Source organism: Somniosus microcephalus, chromosome 9 (assembly GCF_052327205.1).
Source record: "Somniosus microcephalus isolate GS21.2 chromosome 9, FLI_Smic_1.0, whole genome shotgun sequence".
NCBI lineage: Eukaryota > Metazoa > Chordata > Chondrichthyes > Squaliformes > Somniosidae > Somniosus > Somniosus microcephalus.
This window is the reverse complement of record NC_140995.1, coordinates 215558666-215572419: the sequence shown is the minus strand read 5'-3', so window position 1 is coordinate 215572419 and position 13754 is coordinate 215558666.

Below are 13754 nucleotides of genomic sequence, written 5' to 3'. Positions count from 1 at the left end.
CGAGCAGTGGGAGTGTATTCAGATCCCGGGTACTCGAGCAGTGGGAGTGTATTCAGAGCCCTGGGTACTTGAGGACTGGGAGTGTATTCAGATCCTGGGTACTTGAGCCGTGTGAGTGTATCCAGATTCCAGGTAGTCGAGTACAAGGAGTGTATTCAGATCCCGGGTACTCAAGCAGTGGGAGAGTTTTCAGATCCTGGGTAGTCGAGCAGTGGGAGTGTATACAGATCCCGGGTACTCGAGCAGTGGGAGTGTATTCAGATCCCGGGTACTTGAGCAGTGTGAGTGTATTCAGCTCCTGGGTACTCGAGCAGTGGGGTGTATTCAGATCCCGGTACTCGAGCAGTGGGAGTGTATACAGATCCTGGGTAGTTGAGCAGTGGGAGTGTATTCAGATCCCGGTACTCGAGCAGTGGGAGTGTATACAGATCCTGGGTAGTTGAGCAGTGGGAGTGTATTCAGATCCCGGGTACACGAGCAGTGGGAGTGTATTCAGATCCCGGGTACTCGAGCAGTGGGAGTGTATTCAGATCCCGGGTACTCGAGCAGTGGGAGTGTATTCGGATCCCGGGTACTCGAGCAGTGGGAGTGTATTCAGATCCCGGGTACCCGAGCAGTGGGAGTGTATTCAGATCCCGGGTACTCGAGCAGTGGGAGTGTATTCAGATCCCGGGTACTCGAGCAGTGGGAGTGTATTCAGATCCTGTGTACTCGAGCAGTGGGAGTGTATTCAGATCCCGTGTACTCGAGCAGTGGGGGTGTATTTAGATCCCTGGGTACTCGAGCAGTGGGAGTGTATTCAGGTCCCGGGTACACAAGCAGTGGGAGTGTATTCAGATCCTGTGTACTCGAGCAGTGGGAGTGTATTCACATCCCAGGTATTCGAGCAATGGGAGTGTATTCAGGTCCCGGGTACTCGAGCAGTGGGAGTTTATTCAGATCCCGGGTACTCGAGCAGTGGGAGTGTATTCAGATCCCGGGTACTCGAGCAGTGGGAGTGTATTCAGACCCCGGGTACTCGAGCAGTGGGAATGTATTCAGATCCAGGGTACTCGAGCAGTGGGAATGTATTCAGATCCCGGATACTAGAGCAGTGGGAGTGTATTCAGATCCCGGGTACTCGAGCAGTGGGAGTGTATTCAGATCCCGGGTACTCGAGCAGTAGGAGTGTATTCAGATCCCGGGTACTCGAGCAGTGGGAGTGTATTCAGATCCCGGGTACTCGAGCAGTGGGAGTGTGTTCAGATCCCGGGGACTCGAGCAGTGGGAGTGTATTCAGATCCTGGGTACTCGAGCAGTGGGAGTGTATTCAGATCCCGGGTACTCGAGCAGTGGGAGTGTATTCAGATCCCGGGTACTCGAGCAGTGGGAGTGTATTCAGATCCCGGGTACTCGAAAAGTGGGAGTGTATTCAGATCCCGTGTATTCGAGCAGTGGGAGTGTATTCAGATCCAGGGTACTCGAGCAGTGGGAGTGTATTCAGATCCCGTGTTCTCGAGCAGTGGGAATGTATTCAGATCCCGGGTACTCGAGCAGTGGGAGTGTGTTCAGATCCCGGGAACTCGAGCAGTGGGAGTGTATTCAGATCCCGTGTACTGGAGCAGTGGGAGTGTATTCAGATCCCGGGTATTCGAGCAGTGGGAGTGTATTCAGATCCCAGGTTCTCGAGCAGTGGGAGTGTATTCAGATCCCGGGTACTCGAGCAGTGGGAGTGTATTCAGGTCCCTGGTATTCGAGCAGTGGGAGTGTATTCAGATCCTGGGTACTCGAGCAGTGGGAGTGTATTCAGATCCCGGGTACTCCAGCAGTGAGAGTGCATGCAGATCCCGGGTACTCGAGCAGTGGGAGTGTATTCAGATGCCGGGTACTCGAGCACTGGGAGTGTATTCAGATCCCGGGTACTCGAGCACTGGGAGTGTATTCAGATCCCGGGTACTGGAGCAGTGGAGTGTATTCACATCCCGGGTACTGGAGCAGTGGGAGTGTATTCAGATCCCGGGTACTCGAGCAGTGGGAGTGTATTCAGATGCCGGGTAATCGAGCAGTGGGAGTGTATTCAGATCCCGGGTACTCGAACAGTGGGAGTGTATTCAGATCCCGGGTACTCGAGCAGTGGGAGTGCATTCAGATCCCGGGTACTCGAGCAGTGGGAGTGTATTCAGATCCCGGGTACTCGAGCAGTGGGAGTGTATTCAGATCCCGGGTACTCGAGCAGTGGGACAGCATGCAGATCCCGGGTACTCGAGCAGTGGGAGTGTATTCAGATCCCGGGTACTCGAGCAGTGGGAGTGTATTCAGATCCCGGGTACTCGAGCAGTGGGAGTGTATTCAGATCCCGGGTACTCGAGCAGTGGGAGTGTATTCAGATGTCGGTTACTCGAGCAGTGGGAGTGTATTCAGATCCTGTGTACTCGAGCAGTGGGAGTGTATTCAGATCCCGTGTACTCGAGCAGTGGGAGTGTATTTAGATCCCTGGGTACTCGAGCAGTGGGAGTGTATTCAGGTCCCGGGTACTCAAGCAGTGGGAGTGTATTCAGATCCTGTGTACTCGAGCAGTGGGAGTGTATTCACATCCCAGGTACTCGAGCAGTGGGAGTGTACTCAGGTCCCGGGTAGTCGAGCAGTGGGAGTTTATTCAGATCCCGGGTACTCGAGCAGTGGGAGTGTATTCAGATCCCGGGTACTCGAGCAGTGGGAGTGTATTCAGACACCGGGTACTCGAGCAGTGGGAGTGTATTCAGATCCAGGTTACTCGAGCAGTGGGAATGTATTCAGATCCCGGATACTAGAGCAGTGGGAGTGTATTCAGATCCCGGGTACTCGAGCAGTGGGAATGTATTCAGATCCAGGGTACTCGAGCAGTGGGAATGTATTCAGATCCCGGATACTAGAGCAGTGGGAGTGTATTCAGATCCCGGGTACTCGAGCAGTGGGAGTGTATTCAGATCCCGGGTACTCGAGCAGTAGGAGTGTATTCAGATCCCGGGTACTCGAGCAGTGGGAGTGTATTCAGATCCCGGGTACTCGAGCAGTGGGAGTGTGTTCAGATCCCGGGGACTCGAGCAGTGGGAGTGTATTCAGATCCTGGGTACTCGAGCAGTGGGAGTGTATTCAGATCCCGGGTACTCGAGCAGTGGGAGTGTATTCAGATCCCGGGTACTCGAGCAGTGGGAGTGTATTCAGATATTGGGTACTCGAAAAGTGCGAGTGTATTCAGATCCCATGTATTCGAGCAGTGGGAGTGTATTCAGATCCAGGGTACTCGAGCAGTGGGAGTGTATTCAGATCCCGTGTTCTCGAGCAGTGGGAATGTATTCAGATCCCGGGTACTCGAGCAGTGGGAGTGTGTTCAGATCCCGGGAACTCGAGCAGTGGGAGTGTATTCAGATCCCGTGTACTGGAGCAGTGGGAGTGTATTCAGATCCCGGGTATTCGAGCAGTGGGAGTGTATTCAGATCCCAGGTTCTCGAGCAGTGGGAGTGTATTCAGATCCCGGGTACTCGAGCAGTGGGAGTGTATTCAGGTCCCTGGTATTCGAGCAGTGGGAGTGTATTCAGATCCTGGGTACTCGAGCAGTGGGAGTGTATTCAGATCCCGGGTACTCCAGCAGTGAGAGTGCATGCAGATCCCATGTACTCGAGCAGTGGGAGTGTATTCAGATGCCGGGTACTCGAGCACTGGGAGTGTATTCAGATCCCGGGTACTCGAGCACTGGGAGTGTATTCAGATCCCGGGTACTGGAGCAGTGGAGTGTATTCACATCCCGGGTACTGGAGCAGTGGGAGTGTATACAGATCCCGGGTACTCGAGCAGTGGGAGTGTATTCAGGTCCCTGGTATTCGAGCAGTGGGAGTGTATTCAGATCCTGGGTACTCGAGCAGTGGGAGTGTATTCAGATCCCGGGTACTCGAGCAGTGGGAGTGTATTCAGATGCCGGGTAATCGAGCAGTGGGAGTGTATTCAGATCCCGGGTACTCGAACAGTGGGAGTGTATTCAGATCCCGGGTACTCGAGCAGTGGGAGTGCATTCAGATCCCGGGTACTCGAGCAGTGGGAGTGTATTCAGATCCCGGGTACTCGAGCAGTGGGAGTGTATTCAGATCCCGGGTACTCGAGCAGTGGGACAGCATGCAGATCCCGGGTACTCGAGCAGTGGGAGTGTATTCAGATCCCGGGTACTCGAGCAGTGGGAGTGTATTCAGATCCCGGGTACTCGAGCAGTGGGAGTGTATTCAGATCCCGGGTACTCGAGCAGTGGGAGTGTATTCAGATGTCGGTTACTCGAGCAGTGGGAGTGTATTCAGATCCTGTGTACTCGAGCAGTGGGAGTGTATTCAGATCCCGTGTACTCGAGCAGTGGGAGTGTATTTAGATCCCTGGGTACTCGAGCAGTGGGAGTGTATTCAGGTCCCGGGTACTCAAGCAGTGGGAGTGTATTCAGATCCTGTGTACTCGAGCAGTGGGAGTGTATTCACATCCCAGGTACTCGAGCAGTGGGAGTGTACTCAGGTCCCGGGTAGTCGAGCAGTGGGAGTTTATTCAGATCCCGGGTACTCGAGCAGTGGGAGTGTATTCAGATCCCGGGTACTCGAGCAGTGGGAGTGTATTCAGACACCGGGTACTCGAGCAGTGGGAGTGTATTCAGATCCAGGTTACTCGAGCAGTGGGAATGTATTCAGATCCCGGATACTAGAGCAGTGGGAGTGTATTCAGATCCCGGGTACTCGAGCAGTGGGAATGTATTCAGATCCAGGGTACTCGAGCAGTGGGAATGTATTCAGATCCCGGATACTAGAGCAGTGGGAGTGTATTCAGATCCCGGGTACTCGAGCAGTGGGAGTGTATTCAGATCCCGGGTACTCGAGCAGTAGGAGTGTATTCAGATCCCGGGTACTCGAGCAGTGGGAGTGTATTCAGATCCCGGGTACTCGAGCAGTGGGAGTGTATTCAGATGTCGGTTACTCGAGCAGTGGGAGTGTATTCAGATCCTGTGTACTCGAGCAGTGGGAGTGTATTCAGATCCCGTGTACTCGAGCAGTGGGAGTGTATTTAGATCCCTGGGTACTCGAGCAGTGGGAGTGTATTCAGGTCCCGGGTACTCAAGCAGTGGGAGTGTATTCAGATCCTGTGTACTCGAGCAGTGGGAGTGTATTCACATCCCAGGTACTCGAGCAGTGGGAGTGTACTCAGGTCCCGGGTAGTCGAGCAGTGGGAGTTTATTCAGATCCCGGGTACTCGAGCAGTGGGAGTGTATTCAGATCCCGGGTACTCGAGCAGTGGGAGTGTATTCAGACACCGGGTACTCGAGCAGTGGGAGTGTATTCAGATCCAGGTTACTCGAGCAGTGGGAATGTATTCAGATCCCGGATACTAGAGCAGTGGGAGTGTATTCAGATCCCGGGTACTCGAGCAGTGGGAATGTATTCAGATCCAGGGTACTCGAGCAGTGGGAATGTATTCAGATCCCGGATACTAGAGCAGTGGGAGTGTATTCAGATCCCGGGTACTCGAGCAGTGGGAGTGTATTCAGATCCCGGGTACTCGAGCAGTAGGAGTGTATTCAGATCCCGGGTACTCGAGCAGTGGGAGTGTATTCAGATCCCGGGTACTCGAGCAGTGGGAGTGTGTTCAGATCCCGGGGACTCGAGCAGTGGGAGTGTATTCAGATCCTGGGTACTCGAGCAGTGGGAGTGTATTCAGATCCCGGGTACTCGAGCAGTGGGAGTGTATTCAGATCCCGGGTACTCGAGCAGTGGGAGTGTATTCAGATATTGGGTACTCGAAAAGTGCGAGTGTATTCAGATCCCATGTATTCGAGCAGTGGGAGTGTATTCAGATCCAGGGTACTCGAGCAGTGGGAGTGTATTCAGATCCCGTGTTCTCGAGCAGTGGGAATGTATTCAGATCCCGGGTACTCGAGCAGTGGGAGTGTGTTCAGATCCCGGGAACTCGAGCAGTGGGAGTGTATTCAGATCCCGTGTACTGGAGCAGTGGGAGTGTATTCAGATCCCGGGTATTCGAGCAGTGGGAGTGTATTCAGATCCCAGGTTCTCGAGCAGTGGGAGTGTATTCAGATCCCGGGTACTCGAGCAGTGGGAGTGTATTCAGGTCCCTGGTATTCGAGCAGTGGGAGTGTATTCAGATCCTGGGTACTCGAGCAGTGGGAGTGTATTCAGATCCCGGGTACTCCAGCAGTGAGAGTGCATGCAGATCCCGGGTACTCGAGCAGTGGGAGTGTATTCAGATGCCGGGTACTCGAGCACTGGGAGTGTATTCAGATCCCGGGTACTGGAGCAGTGGAGTGTATTCACATCCCGGGTACTGGAGCAGTGGGAGTGTATTCAGATCCCGGGTACTCGAGCAGTGGGAGTGTATTCAGATGCCGGGTAATCGAGCAGTGGGAGTGTATTCAGATCCCGGGTACTCGAACAGTGGGAGTGTATTCAGATCCCGGGTACTCGAGCAGTGGGAGTGCATTCAGATCCCGGGTACTCGAGCAGTAGGAGTGTATTCAGATCCCGGGTACTCGAGCAGTGGGAGTGTATTCAGATCCCGGGTACTCGAGCAGTGGGACAGCATGCAGATCCCGGGTACTCGAGCAGTGGGAGTGTATTCAGATCCCGGGTACTCGAGCAGTGGGAGTGTATTCAGATCCCGGGTACTCGAGCAGTGGGAGTGTATTCAGATCCCGGGTACTCGAGCAGTGGGAGTGTATTCAGATGTCGGTTACTCGAGCAGTGGGAGTGTATTCAGATCCTGTGTACTCGAGCAGTGGGAGTGTATTCAGATCCCGTGTACTCGAGCAGTGGGAGTGTATTTAGATCCCTGGGTACTCGAGCAGTGGGAGTGTATTCAGGTCCCGGGTACTCAAGCAGTGGGAGTGTATTCAGATCCTGTGTACTCGAGCAGTGGGAGTGTATTCACATCCCAGGTACTCGAGCAGTGGGAGTGTACTCAGGTCCCGGGTACTCGAGCAGTGGGAGTTTATTCAGATCCCGGGTACTCGAGCAGTGGGAGTGTATTCAGATCCCGGGTACTCGAGCAGTGGGAGTGTATTCAGACACCGGGTACTCGAGCAGTGGGAGTGTATTCAGATCCAGGTTACTCGAGCAGTGGGAATGTATTCAGATCCCGGATACTAGAGCAGTGGGAGTGTATTCAGATCCCGGGTACTCGAGCAGTGGGAGTGTATTCAGATCCCGGGTACTCGAGCAGTAGGAGTGTATTCAGATCCCGGGTACTCGAGCAGTGGGAGTGTATTCAGATCCCGGGTACTCGAGCAGTGGGAGTGTGTTCAGATTCCGGGGACTCGAGCAGTGGGAGTGTATTCAGATCCTGGGTACTCGAGCAGTGGGATTGTATTCAGATCCCGGGTACTCGAGCAGTGGGAGGGTATTCGGATCCCGGGTACTCGAGCAGTGGGAGTGTATTCAGATCCCGGGTACTCGAAAAGTGGGTGTGTATTCAGATCCCGTGTATTCGAGCAGTGGGAGTGTATTCAGATCCAGGGTACTCGAGCAGTGGGAGTGTATTCAGATCCCGTGTTCTCGAGCAGTGGGAATGTATTCAGATCCCGGGTACTCGAGCAGTGGGAGTGTGTTCAGATCCCGGGTACTCGAGCAGTGGGAGTGTATTCAGATCCCGTGTACTGGAGCAGTGGGAGTGTATTCAGATCCCGGGTATTCGAGCAGTGGGAGTGTATTCAGACCCCAGGTTCTCGAGCAGTGGGAGTGTATTCAGATCCCGGGTACTCGAGCAGTGGGTGTGTATTCAGGTCCCTGGTATTCGAGCAGTGGGAGTGTATTCAGATCCTGGGTACTCGAGCAGTGGGAGTGTATTCAGATCCCGGGTACTCCAGCAGTGAGAGTGTATTCAGATCCCGGGTACTCGAGCAGTGGGAGTGTATTCACATCCCGGGTACTGGAGCAGTGGGAGTGTATTCAGATCCCGGGTACTCGAGCAGTGGGAGTGTATTCAGATCCCGTGTACTTGAGCAGTCGGAATGTATTCAGATCCCGGGTACTCGAGCAGTGGGAGTGTATACAGATCCCGGGTACTCGAGCAGTGGGGGTGTATTCAGATCCCGGGTACTTGAGCAGTGTGAGTGTATTCAGATCCTGGGTACTTGAGCAGTGGGAGTGTATTCAGATCCCGTGTACTCGAGCAGTGGGAGTGTATACAGATCCTGGGTACTTGAGCAGTGGGAGTGCATTCAGATCCCGGGTACTCCAGCAGTGGGAGTGTATTCAGATCCCGGGTACTCGAGCAGTGGGAGTGTATTCAGATCCCGGGTACTCGAGCAGTGGGAGTGTATTCAGATCCCGGGGACTCGAGCAGTGGGAGTGTATTCAGATCCCGGGTACTCGAGCAGTGGGAGTGTATTCAGATCACGGGTACTCGAGCAGTGCGAGTGTATTCAGATCCCGTGTACTCGAGCAGTGGCAGTGTATTCAGATCCCGGGGATTTGAGCAGTGGGAGTGTATTCAGATCCCGTGTACTCGAGCAGTGGGAGTGTATTCAGATCCCGGGTACTCGAGCAGTGGGAGTGTATTCAGATCCCCGGTACTCAAGCAGTGGGAGTGTATTCAGATCCCGGGCACTCGAGCAGTGGGAGTGTGTTCAGATCCTGGGTACTTGAGCAGTGGGATTGTATTCAGATCCCGTGTACTCGAGCAGTGGGAGTGTATTCAGATCCTGGGTACTCGAGCAGTGGGAGTGTATTCAGATCCCGGGTACTCGAACAGTGGGAGTGTATTCAGATCCCGGGTACTCGAGCAGTGGGAGTGTATTCAGATCCCGGGTACTCGAGCAGTGGGAGTGTATTCAGATCCCGTGTACTCGAGCAGTGGGAGTGTATTCAGGTCCCGGGTACTCGAGCAGTGGGAGTGTATTTATATCCCTGGGTACTCGAGCAGTGGGAGTGTATTCAGGTCCCGGGTACTCAAGCAGTGGGAGTGTATTCAGATCCTGTGTACTCGAGCAGTGGGACTGTATTCAGATCCCAGGTACTCGAGCAGTGGGAATGTATTCAGGTCCCGGGTACTCGAGCAGTGGGAGTTTATTCAGATCCCGGGTACTCGAGCAGTGGGAGTGTATTCGGATCCCGGGTACTCGAGCAGTGGGAGTGTATTCAGATCCCGGGTACTCGAGCAGTGGGAGTGTATTCAGATCCAGGGTACTCGAGCAGTGGGAATGTATTCAGATCCCGGATACTAGAGCAGTGGGAGTGTATTCAGATCCCGGGTACTCGAGCAGTGGGAGTGTATTCAGATCCCGGGTACTCGAGCAGTAGGAGTGTATTCAGATCCCGGGTACTTGAGCAGTGGGAGTGTATTCAGATCCCGGGTACTCGAGCAGTGGGAGTGTATTCAGATCCCGGGTACTCGAGCAGTGGGAGTGTATTCAGATCCTGAGTACTCGAGCAGTGGGAGTGTATTCAGATCCCGGGTACTCGAGCAGTGGGAGTGTATTCAGATCCCGGGGACTCGAGCAGTGGGAGTGTATTCAGATCACGGGTACTCGAGCAGTGCGAGTGTATTCAGATCCCGTGTACTCGAGCAGTGGGAGTGTATTCAGATCCCGGGGATTCGAGCAGTGGGAGTGTATTCAGATCCCGTGTACTCGAGCAGTGGGAGTGTATTCAGATCCCGGGTACTCGAGCAGTGGGAGTGTATTCAGATCCCCGGTACTCAAGCAGTGGGAGTGTATTCAGATCCCGGGTACTCGAGCAGTGGGAGTGTGTTCAGTTCCTGGGTACTTGAGCAGTGGGATTGTATTCAGATCTCGTGTACTCGAGCAGTGGGAGTGTATTCAGATCCCGGGTACTCGAGCAGTGGGAGTGTATTCAGATCCCGGGTACTCGGACAGTGGGAGTGTATTCAGATCCCGGGTGCTCGAGCAGTGGGAGTGCATTCAGATCCCGGGTACTCGAGCAGTGGGAGTGTATTCAGATCCCGGGTACTCGAGCAGTGGGAGTGTATTCAGATCCCGGGTACTCAAGCAGTGGGACTGTATGCAGATCCCGGGTACTCGAGCAGTGGGAGTGTATTCAGATCCCGGGTACTCGAGCAGTGGGAGTGTATTCAGATCCCGGGTACTCGAGCAGTGGGAGTGTATTCAGATCCCGGGTACTCGAGCAGTGGGAGTGTATTCAGATGTCGGTTACTCGAGCAGTGGGAATGTATTCAGATCCTGTGTACTCGAGCAGTGGGAGTGTATTCAGATCCCGTGTACTCGAGCAGTGGGAGTGTATTCAGGTCCCGGGTACTCGAGCAGTGGGAGTGTATTTATATCCCTGGGTACTCGAGCAGTGGGAGTGTATTCAGGTCCCGGGTACTCAAGCAGTGGGAGTGTATTCAGATCCTGTGTACTCGAGCAGTGGGAGTGTATTCAGATCCCAGGTACTCGAGCAGTGGGAATGTATTCAGGTCCCGGGTACTCGAGCAGTGGGAGTTTATTCAGATCCCGGGTACTCGAGCAGTGGGAGTGTATTCAGATCCCGGGTACTCGAGCAGTGGGAGTGTATTCAGATCCCTGGTACTCGAGCAGTGGGAGTGTATTCAGATCCAGGGTACTCGAGCAGTGGGAATGTATTCAGATCCCGGATACTAGAGGAGTGGGAGTGTATTCAGATCCCGGGTACTCGAGCAGTGGGAGTGTATTCAGATCCCGGGTACTCGAGCAGTAGGAGTGTATTCAGATCCCGGGTACTCGAGCAGTGGGAGTGTATTCAGATCCCGGGTACTCGAGCAGTGGGAGTGTATTCAGATCCCGGGGACTCGAGCAGTGGGAGTGTTTTCAGATCCTGGGTACCCGAGCAGTGGGAGTGTATTCAGATCCTGGGTACTCGAGCAGTGGGAGTGTATTCAGATCCCGGGTACTCGAGCAGTGGGAGTGTATTCAGATCCCGGGTACTCGAAAAGTGGGAGTGTATTCAGATCCCGTGTATTCGAGCAGTGGGAGTGTATTCAGATCCAGGGTACTCGAGCAGTGGGAGTGTATTCAGATCCCGGGTACTCGAGCAGTGGGAGTGTATTCAGATCCCGGGTACTCGAGCAGTGGGAGTGTGTTCAGAACCCGGGTACTCGAGCAGTGGGAGTGTATTCAGATCCCGTGTACTGGAGCAGTGGGAGTGTATTCAGATCCCGGGTATTCGAGCAGTGGGAGTGTATTCAGATCCCAGGTTCTCGAGCAGTGGGAGTGTATTCAGATCCCGGGTACTCGAGCAGTGGGAGTGTATTCAGGTCCCTGGTATTCGAGCAGTGGGAGTGTATTCACATCCTGGGTACTCGAGCAGTGGGAGTGTATTCAGATCCCGGGTACTCCAGCAGTGAGAGTGTATTCAGATCCCGGGTACTCGAGCAGTGGGAGTGTATTCAGATCCCGGGTACTCGAGCACTGGGAGTGTATTCAAATCCCGGGTACTCGAGCACTGGGAGTGTATTCAGATCCCGGGTACTGGAGCAGTGGGAGTGTATTCACATCCCGGGTACTGGAGCAGTGAGAGTGTCTTCAGATCCCGGGTACTCGAGCAGTGGGAGTGTATTCAGATCCCGGGTACTCGAGCAGTGGGAGTGTATTCAGATCCCGTGTACTCGAGCAGTCGGAGTGTATACAGAACCTGGGTACTGGAGCAGTGGGAGTGTATTCAGATCCCGGGTACTCGAGCAGTGGGAGTGTATTCAGATCCCGGGTACTCGAGCAGTGGGAATGTATTCAGATCCCGGGTACTCGAGCAGTGGGAGTGTATTCAGATCCCGGGTACACGAGCAGTGGGAGTGTATTCAGATCCTGGGTACTTGAGCAGTGTGAGTGTATCCAGATCCCAGGTAGTCGAGTACTAGGAGTGTATTCAGATCCCGGGAACTCAAGCAGTGGGAGAGTTTTCAGATCCCGGGTACACGAGCAGTGGGAGTGTATTCAGATCCTGGGTACTTGAGCAGTGTGAGTGTATCCAGATCCCAGGTAGTCGAGTACAAGGAGTGTATTCAGATCCCGGGTACTTAAGCAGTGAGAGAGTTTTCAGATCCCGGGTACTCGAGCAGTGGGAGTGTATACAGATCCCGGGTACTCGAGCAGTGGGAGTGTATTCAGATCCCGGGTACTTGAGCAGTGTGAGTGTATTCAGATACTGGGTACTCGAGCAGTGGGAGTGTATTCAGATCCCGGGTACTCGAGCAGTGGGAGTGTATACAGATCCAGGGTACTTGAGCAGTGGGAGTGTATTCAGATCCCGGGTACTCGAGCAGTGGGAGTGTGTTCAGATCCCGGGTACTCGAGCAGTGGGAGTGTATTCAGATCCTGGGTACTCGAGCAGTGGGAGTGTATTCAGATCCCGGGTACTCGAGCAGTGGGAGTGTATTCAGATCCCGGGTACTCGAGCAGTGGGAGTGTATTCAGATCCCGGGTACTCGAGCAGTGGGAGTGTATTCAGATCCTGGGTGCTCGAGCAGTGGGAGTGTATTCAGATCCCGGGTACTCGAGCAGTGGGAGTGTATTCAGACCCCGGGTACTCGAGCAGTGGGAGTGTATTCAGATCACGGGTACTCGAGCAGTGCGAGTGTATTCAGATCCAGTGTACTCAAGCAGTGGGAGTCTGGTCAGATCCCGGGGATTCGAGCAGTGGGAGTGTATTCAGATCCCGGGTACTTGAGCAGTGGGAGTGTATTCAGATCCCGTGTACTCGAGCAGTGGGAGTGTATTCAGATCACGGGTACTCGAGCAGTGGGAGTGTATTCAGATCCCGGGTACTCGAACAGTGGAAGTGTATTCAGATCCCGGGTACTCGAGCAGTGGGAGTGCATTCAGATCCCGGGTACTCGAGCAGTGGGAGTGTATTCAGATCCCGGGTACTCGAGCAGTGGGAGTGTATTCAGATCCCGGGTACTTGAGCAATGGGACTTTATGCAGATCCTGGGTACTCGAGCAGTGGGAGTGTATTCAGATCCCGGGTACTCGAGCAGTGGGAGTGTATTCAGATCCCGGGTACTCGAGCAGTGGGAGTGTATTCAGATACCGGGTACTCGAGCAGTGGGAGTGTATTCAGATGTCGGTTACTCGAGCAGTGGGAATGTATTCAGATCCTGTGTACTCGAGCAGTGGGAGTGTATTCAGATCCCGTGTACTCGAGCAGTGGGAGTATATTTAGATCTCTGGGTACTCGAGCAGTGGGAGTGTTTTCAGGTCCCGGGTACTCAAGCAGTGGGAGTGTATTCAGATCCTGTGTACTCGAGCAGTGGGAGTGTATTCAGATCCCAGGTACTCGAGCAGTGGGAATGCATTCAGATCCCGGGTACTCGAGCAGTAGGAGTTTATTCAGATCCCGGGTACTCGAGCAGTGGGAGTATATTCAGATCCCGGGGACTCGAGCAGTGGGAGTGTATTCAGATCCCGGGTACTCGAGCAGTGGGAGTGTATTCAGATCCCGGGTACTCGAGCAGTGGGAGTGTATACAGATCCTGGGTACTTGAGCAGTGGGAGTGTATTCAGATCCCGGGTACTCGAGCAGTGGGAGTGTATTCAGATCCCGGGTACCCGAGCAGTGGGAGTGTATTCAGATCCTGGGTACTCGAGCAGTGGGAGTGTATTCAGATCCCGGGTACTCGAGCAGTGGGAGTGTATTCAGATCCCGGGTACTCGAGCAGTGGAAGAGTATTCAGATCCCGGGTACTCGAGCAGTGGGAGTGTATTCAGATCCCGGGTACTCGAGCAGTGGGAGAGTATTCAGATCCCGGGTACTCGAGCAGTGGGAGTG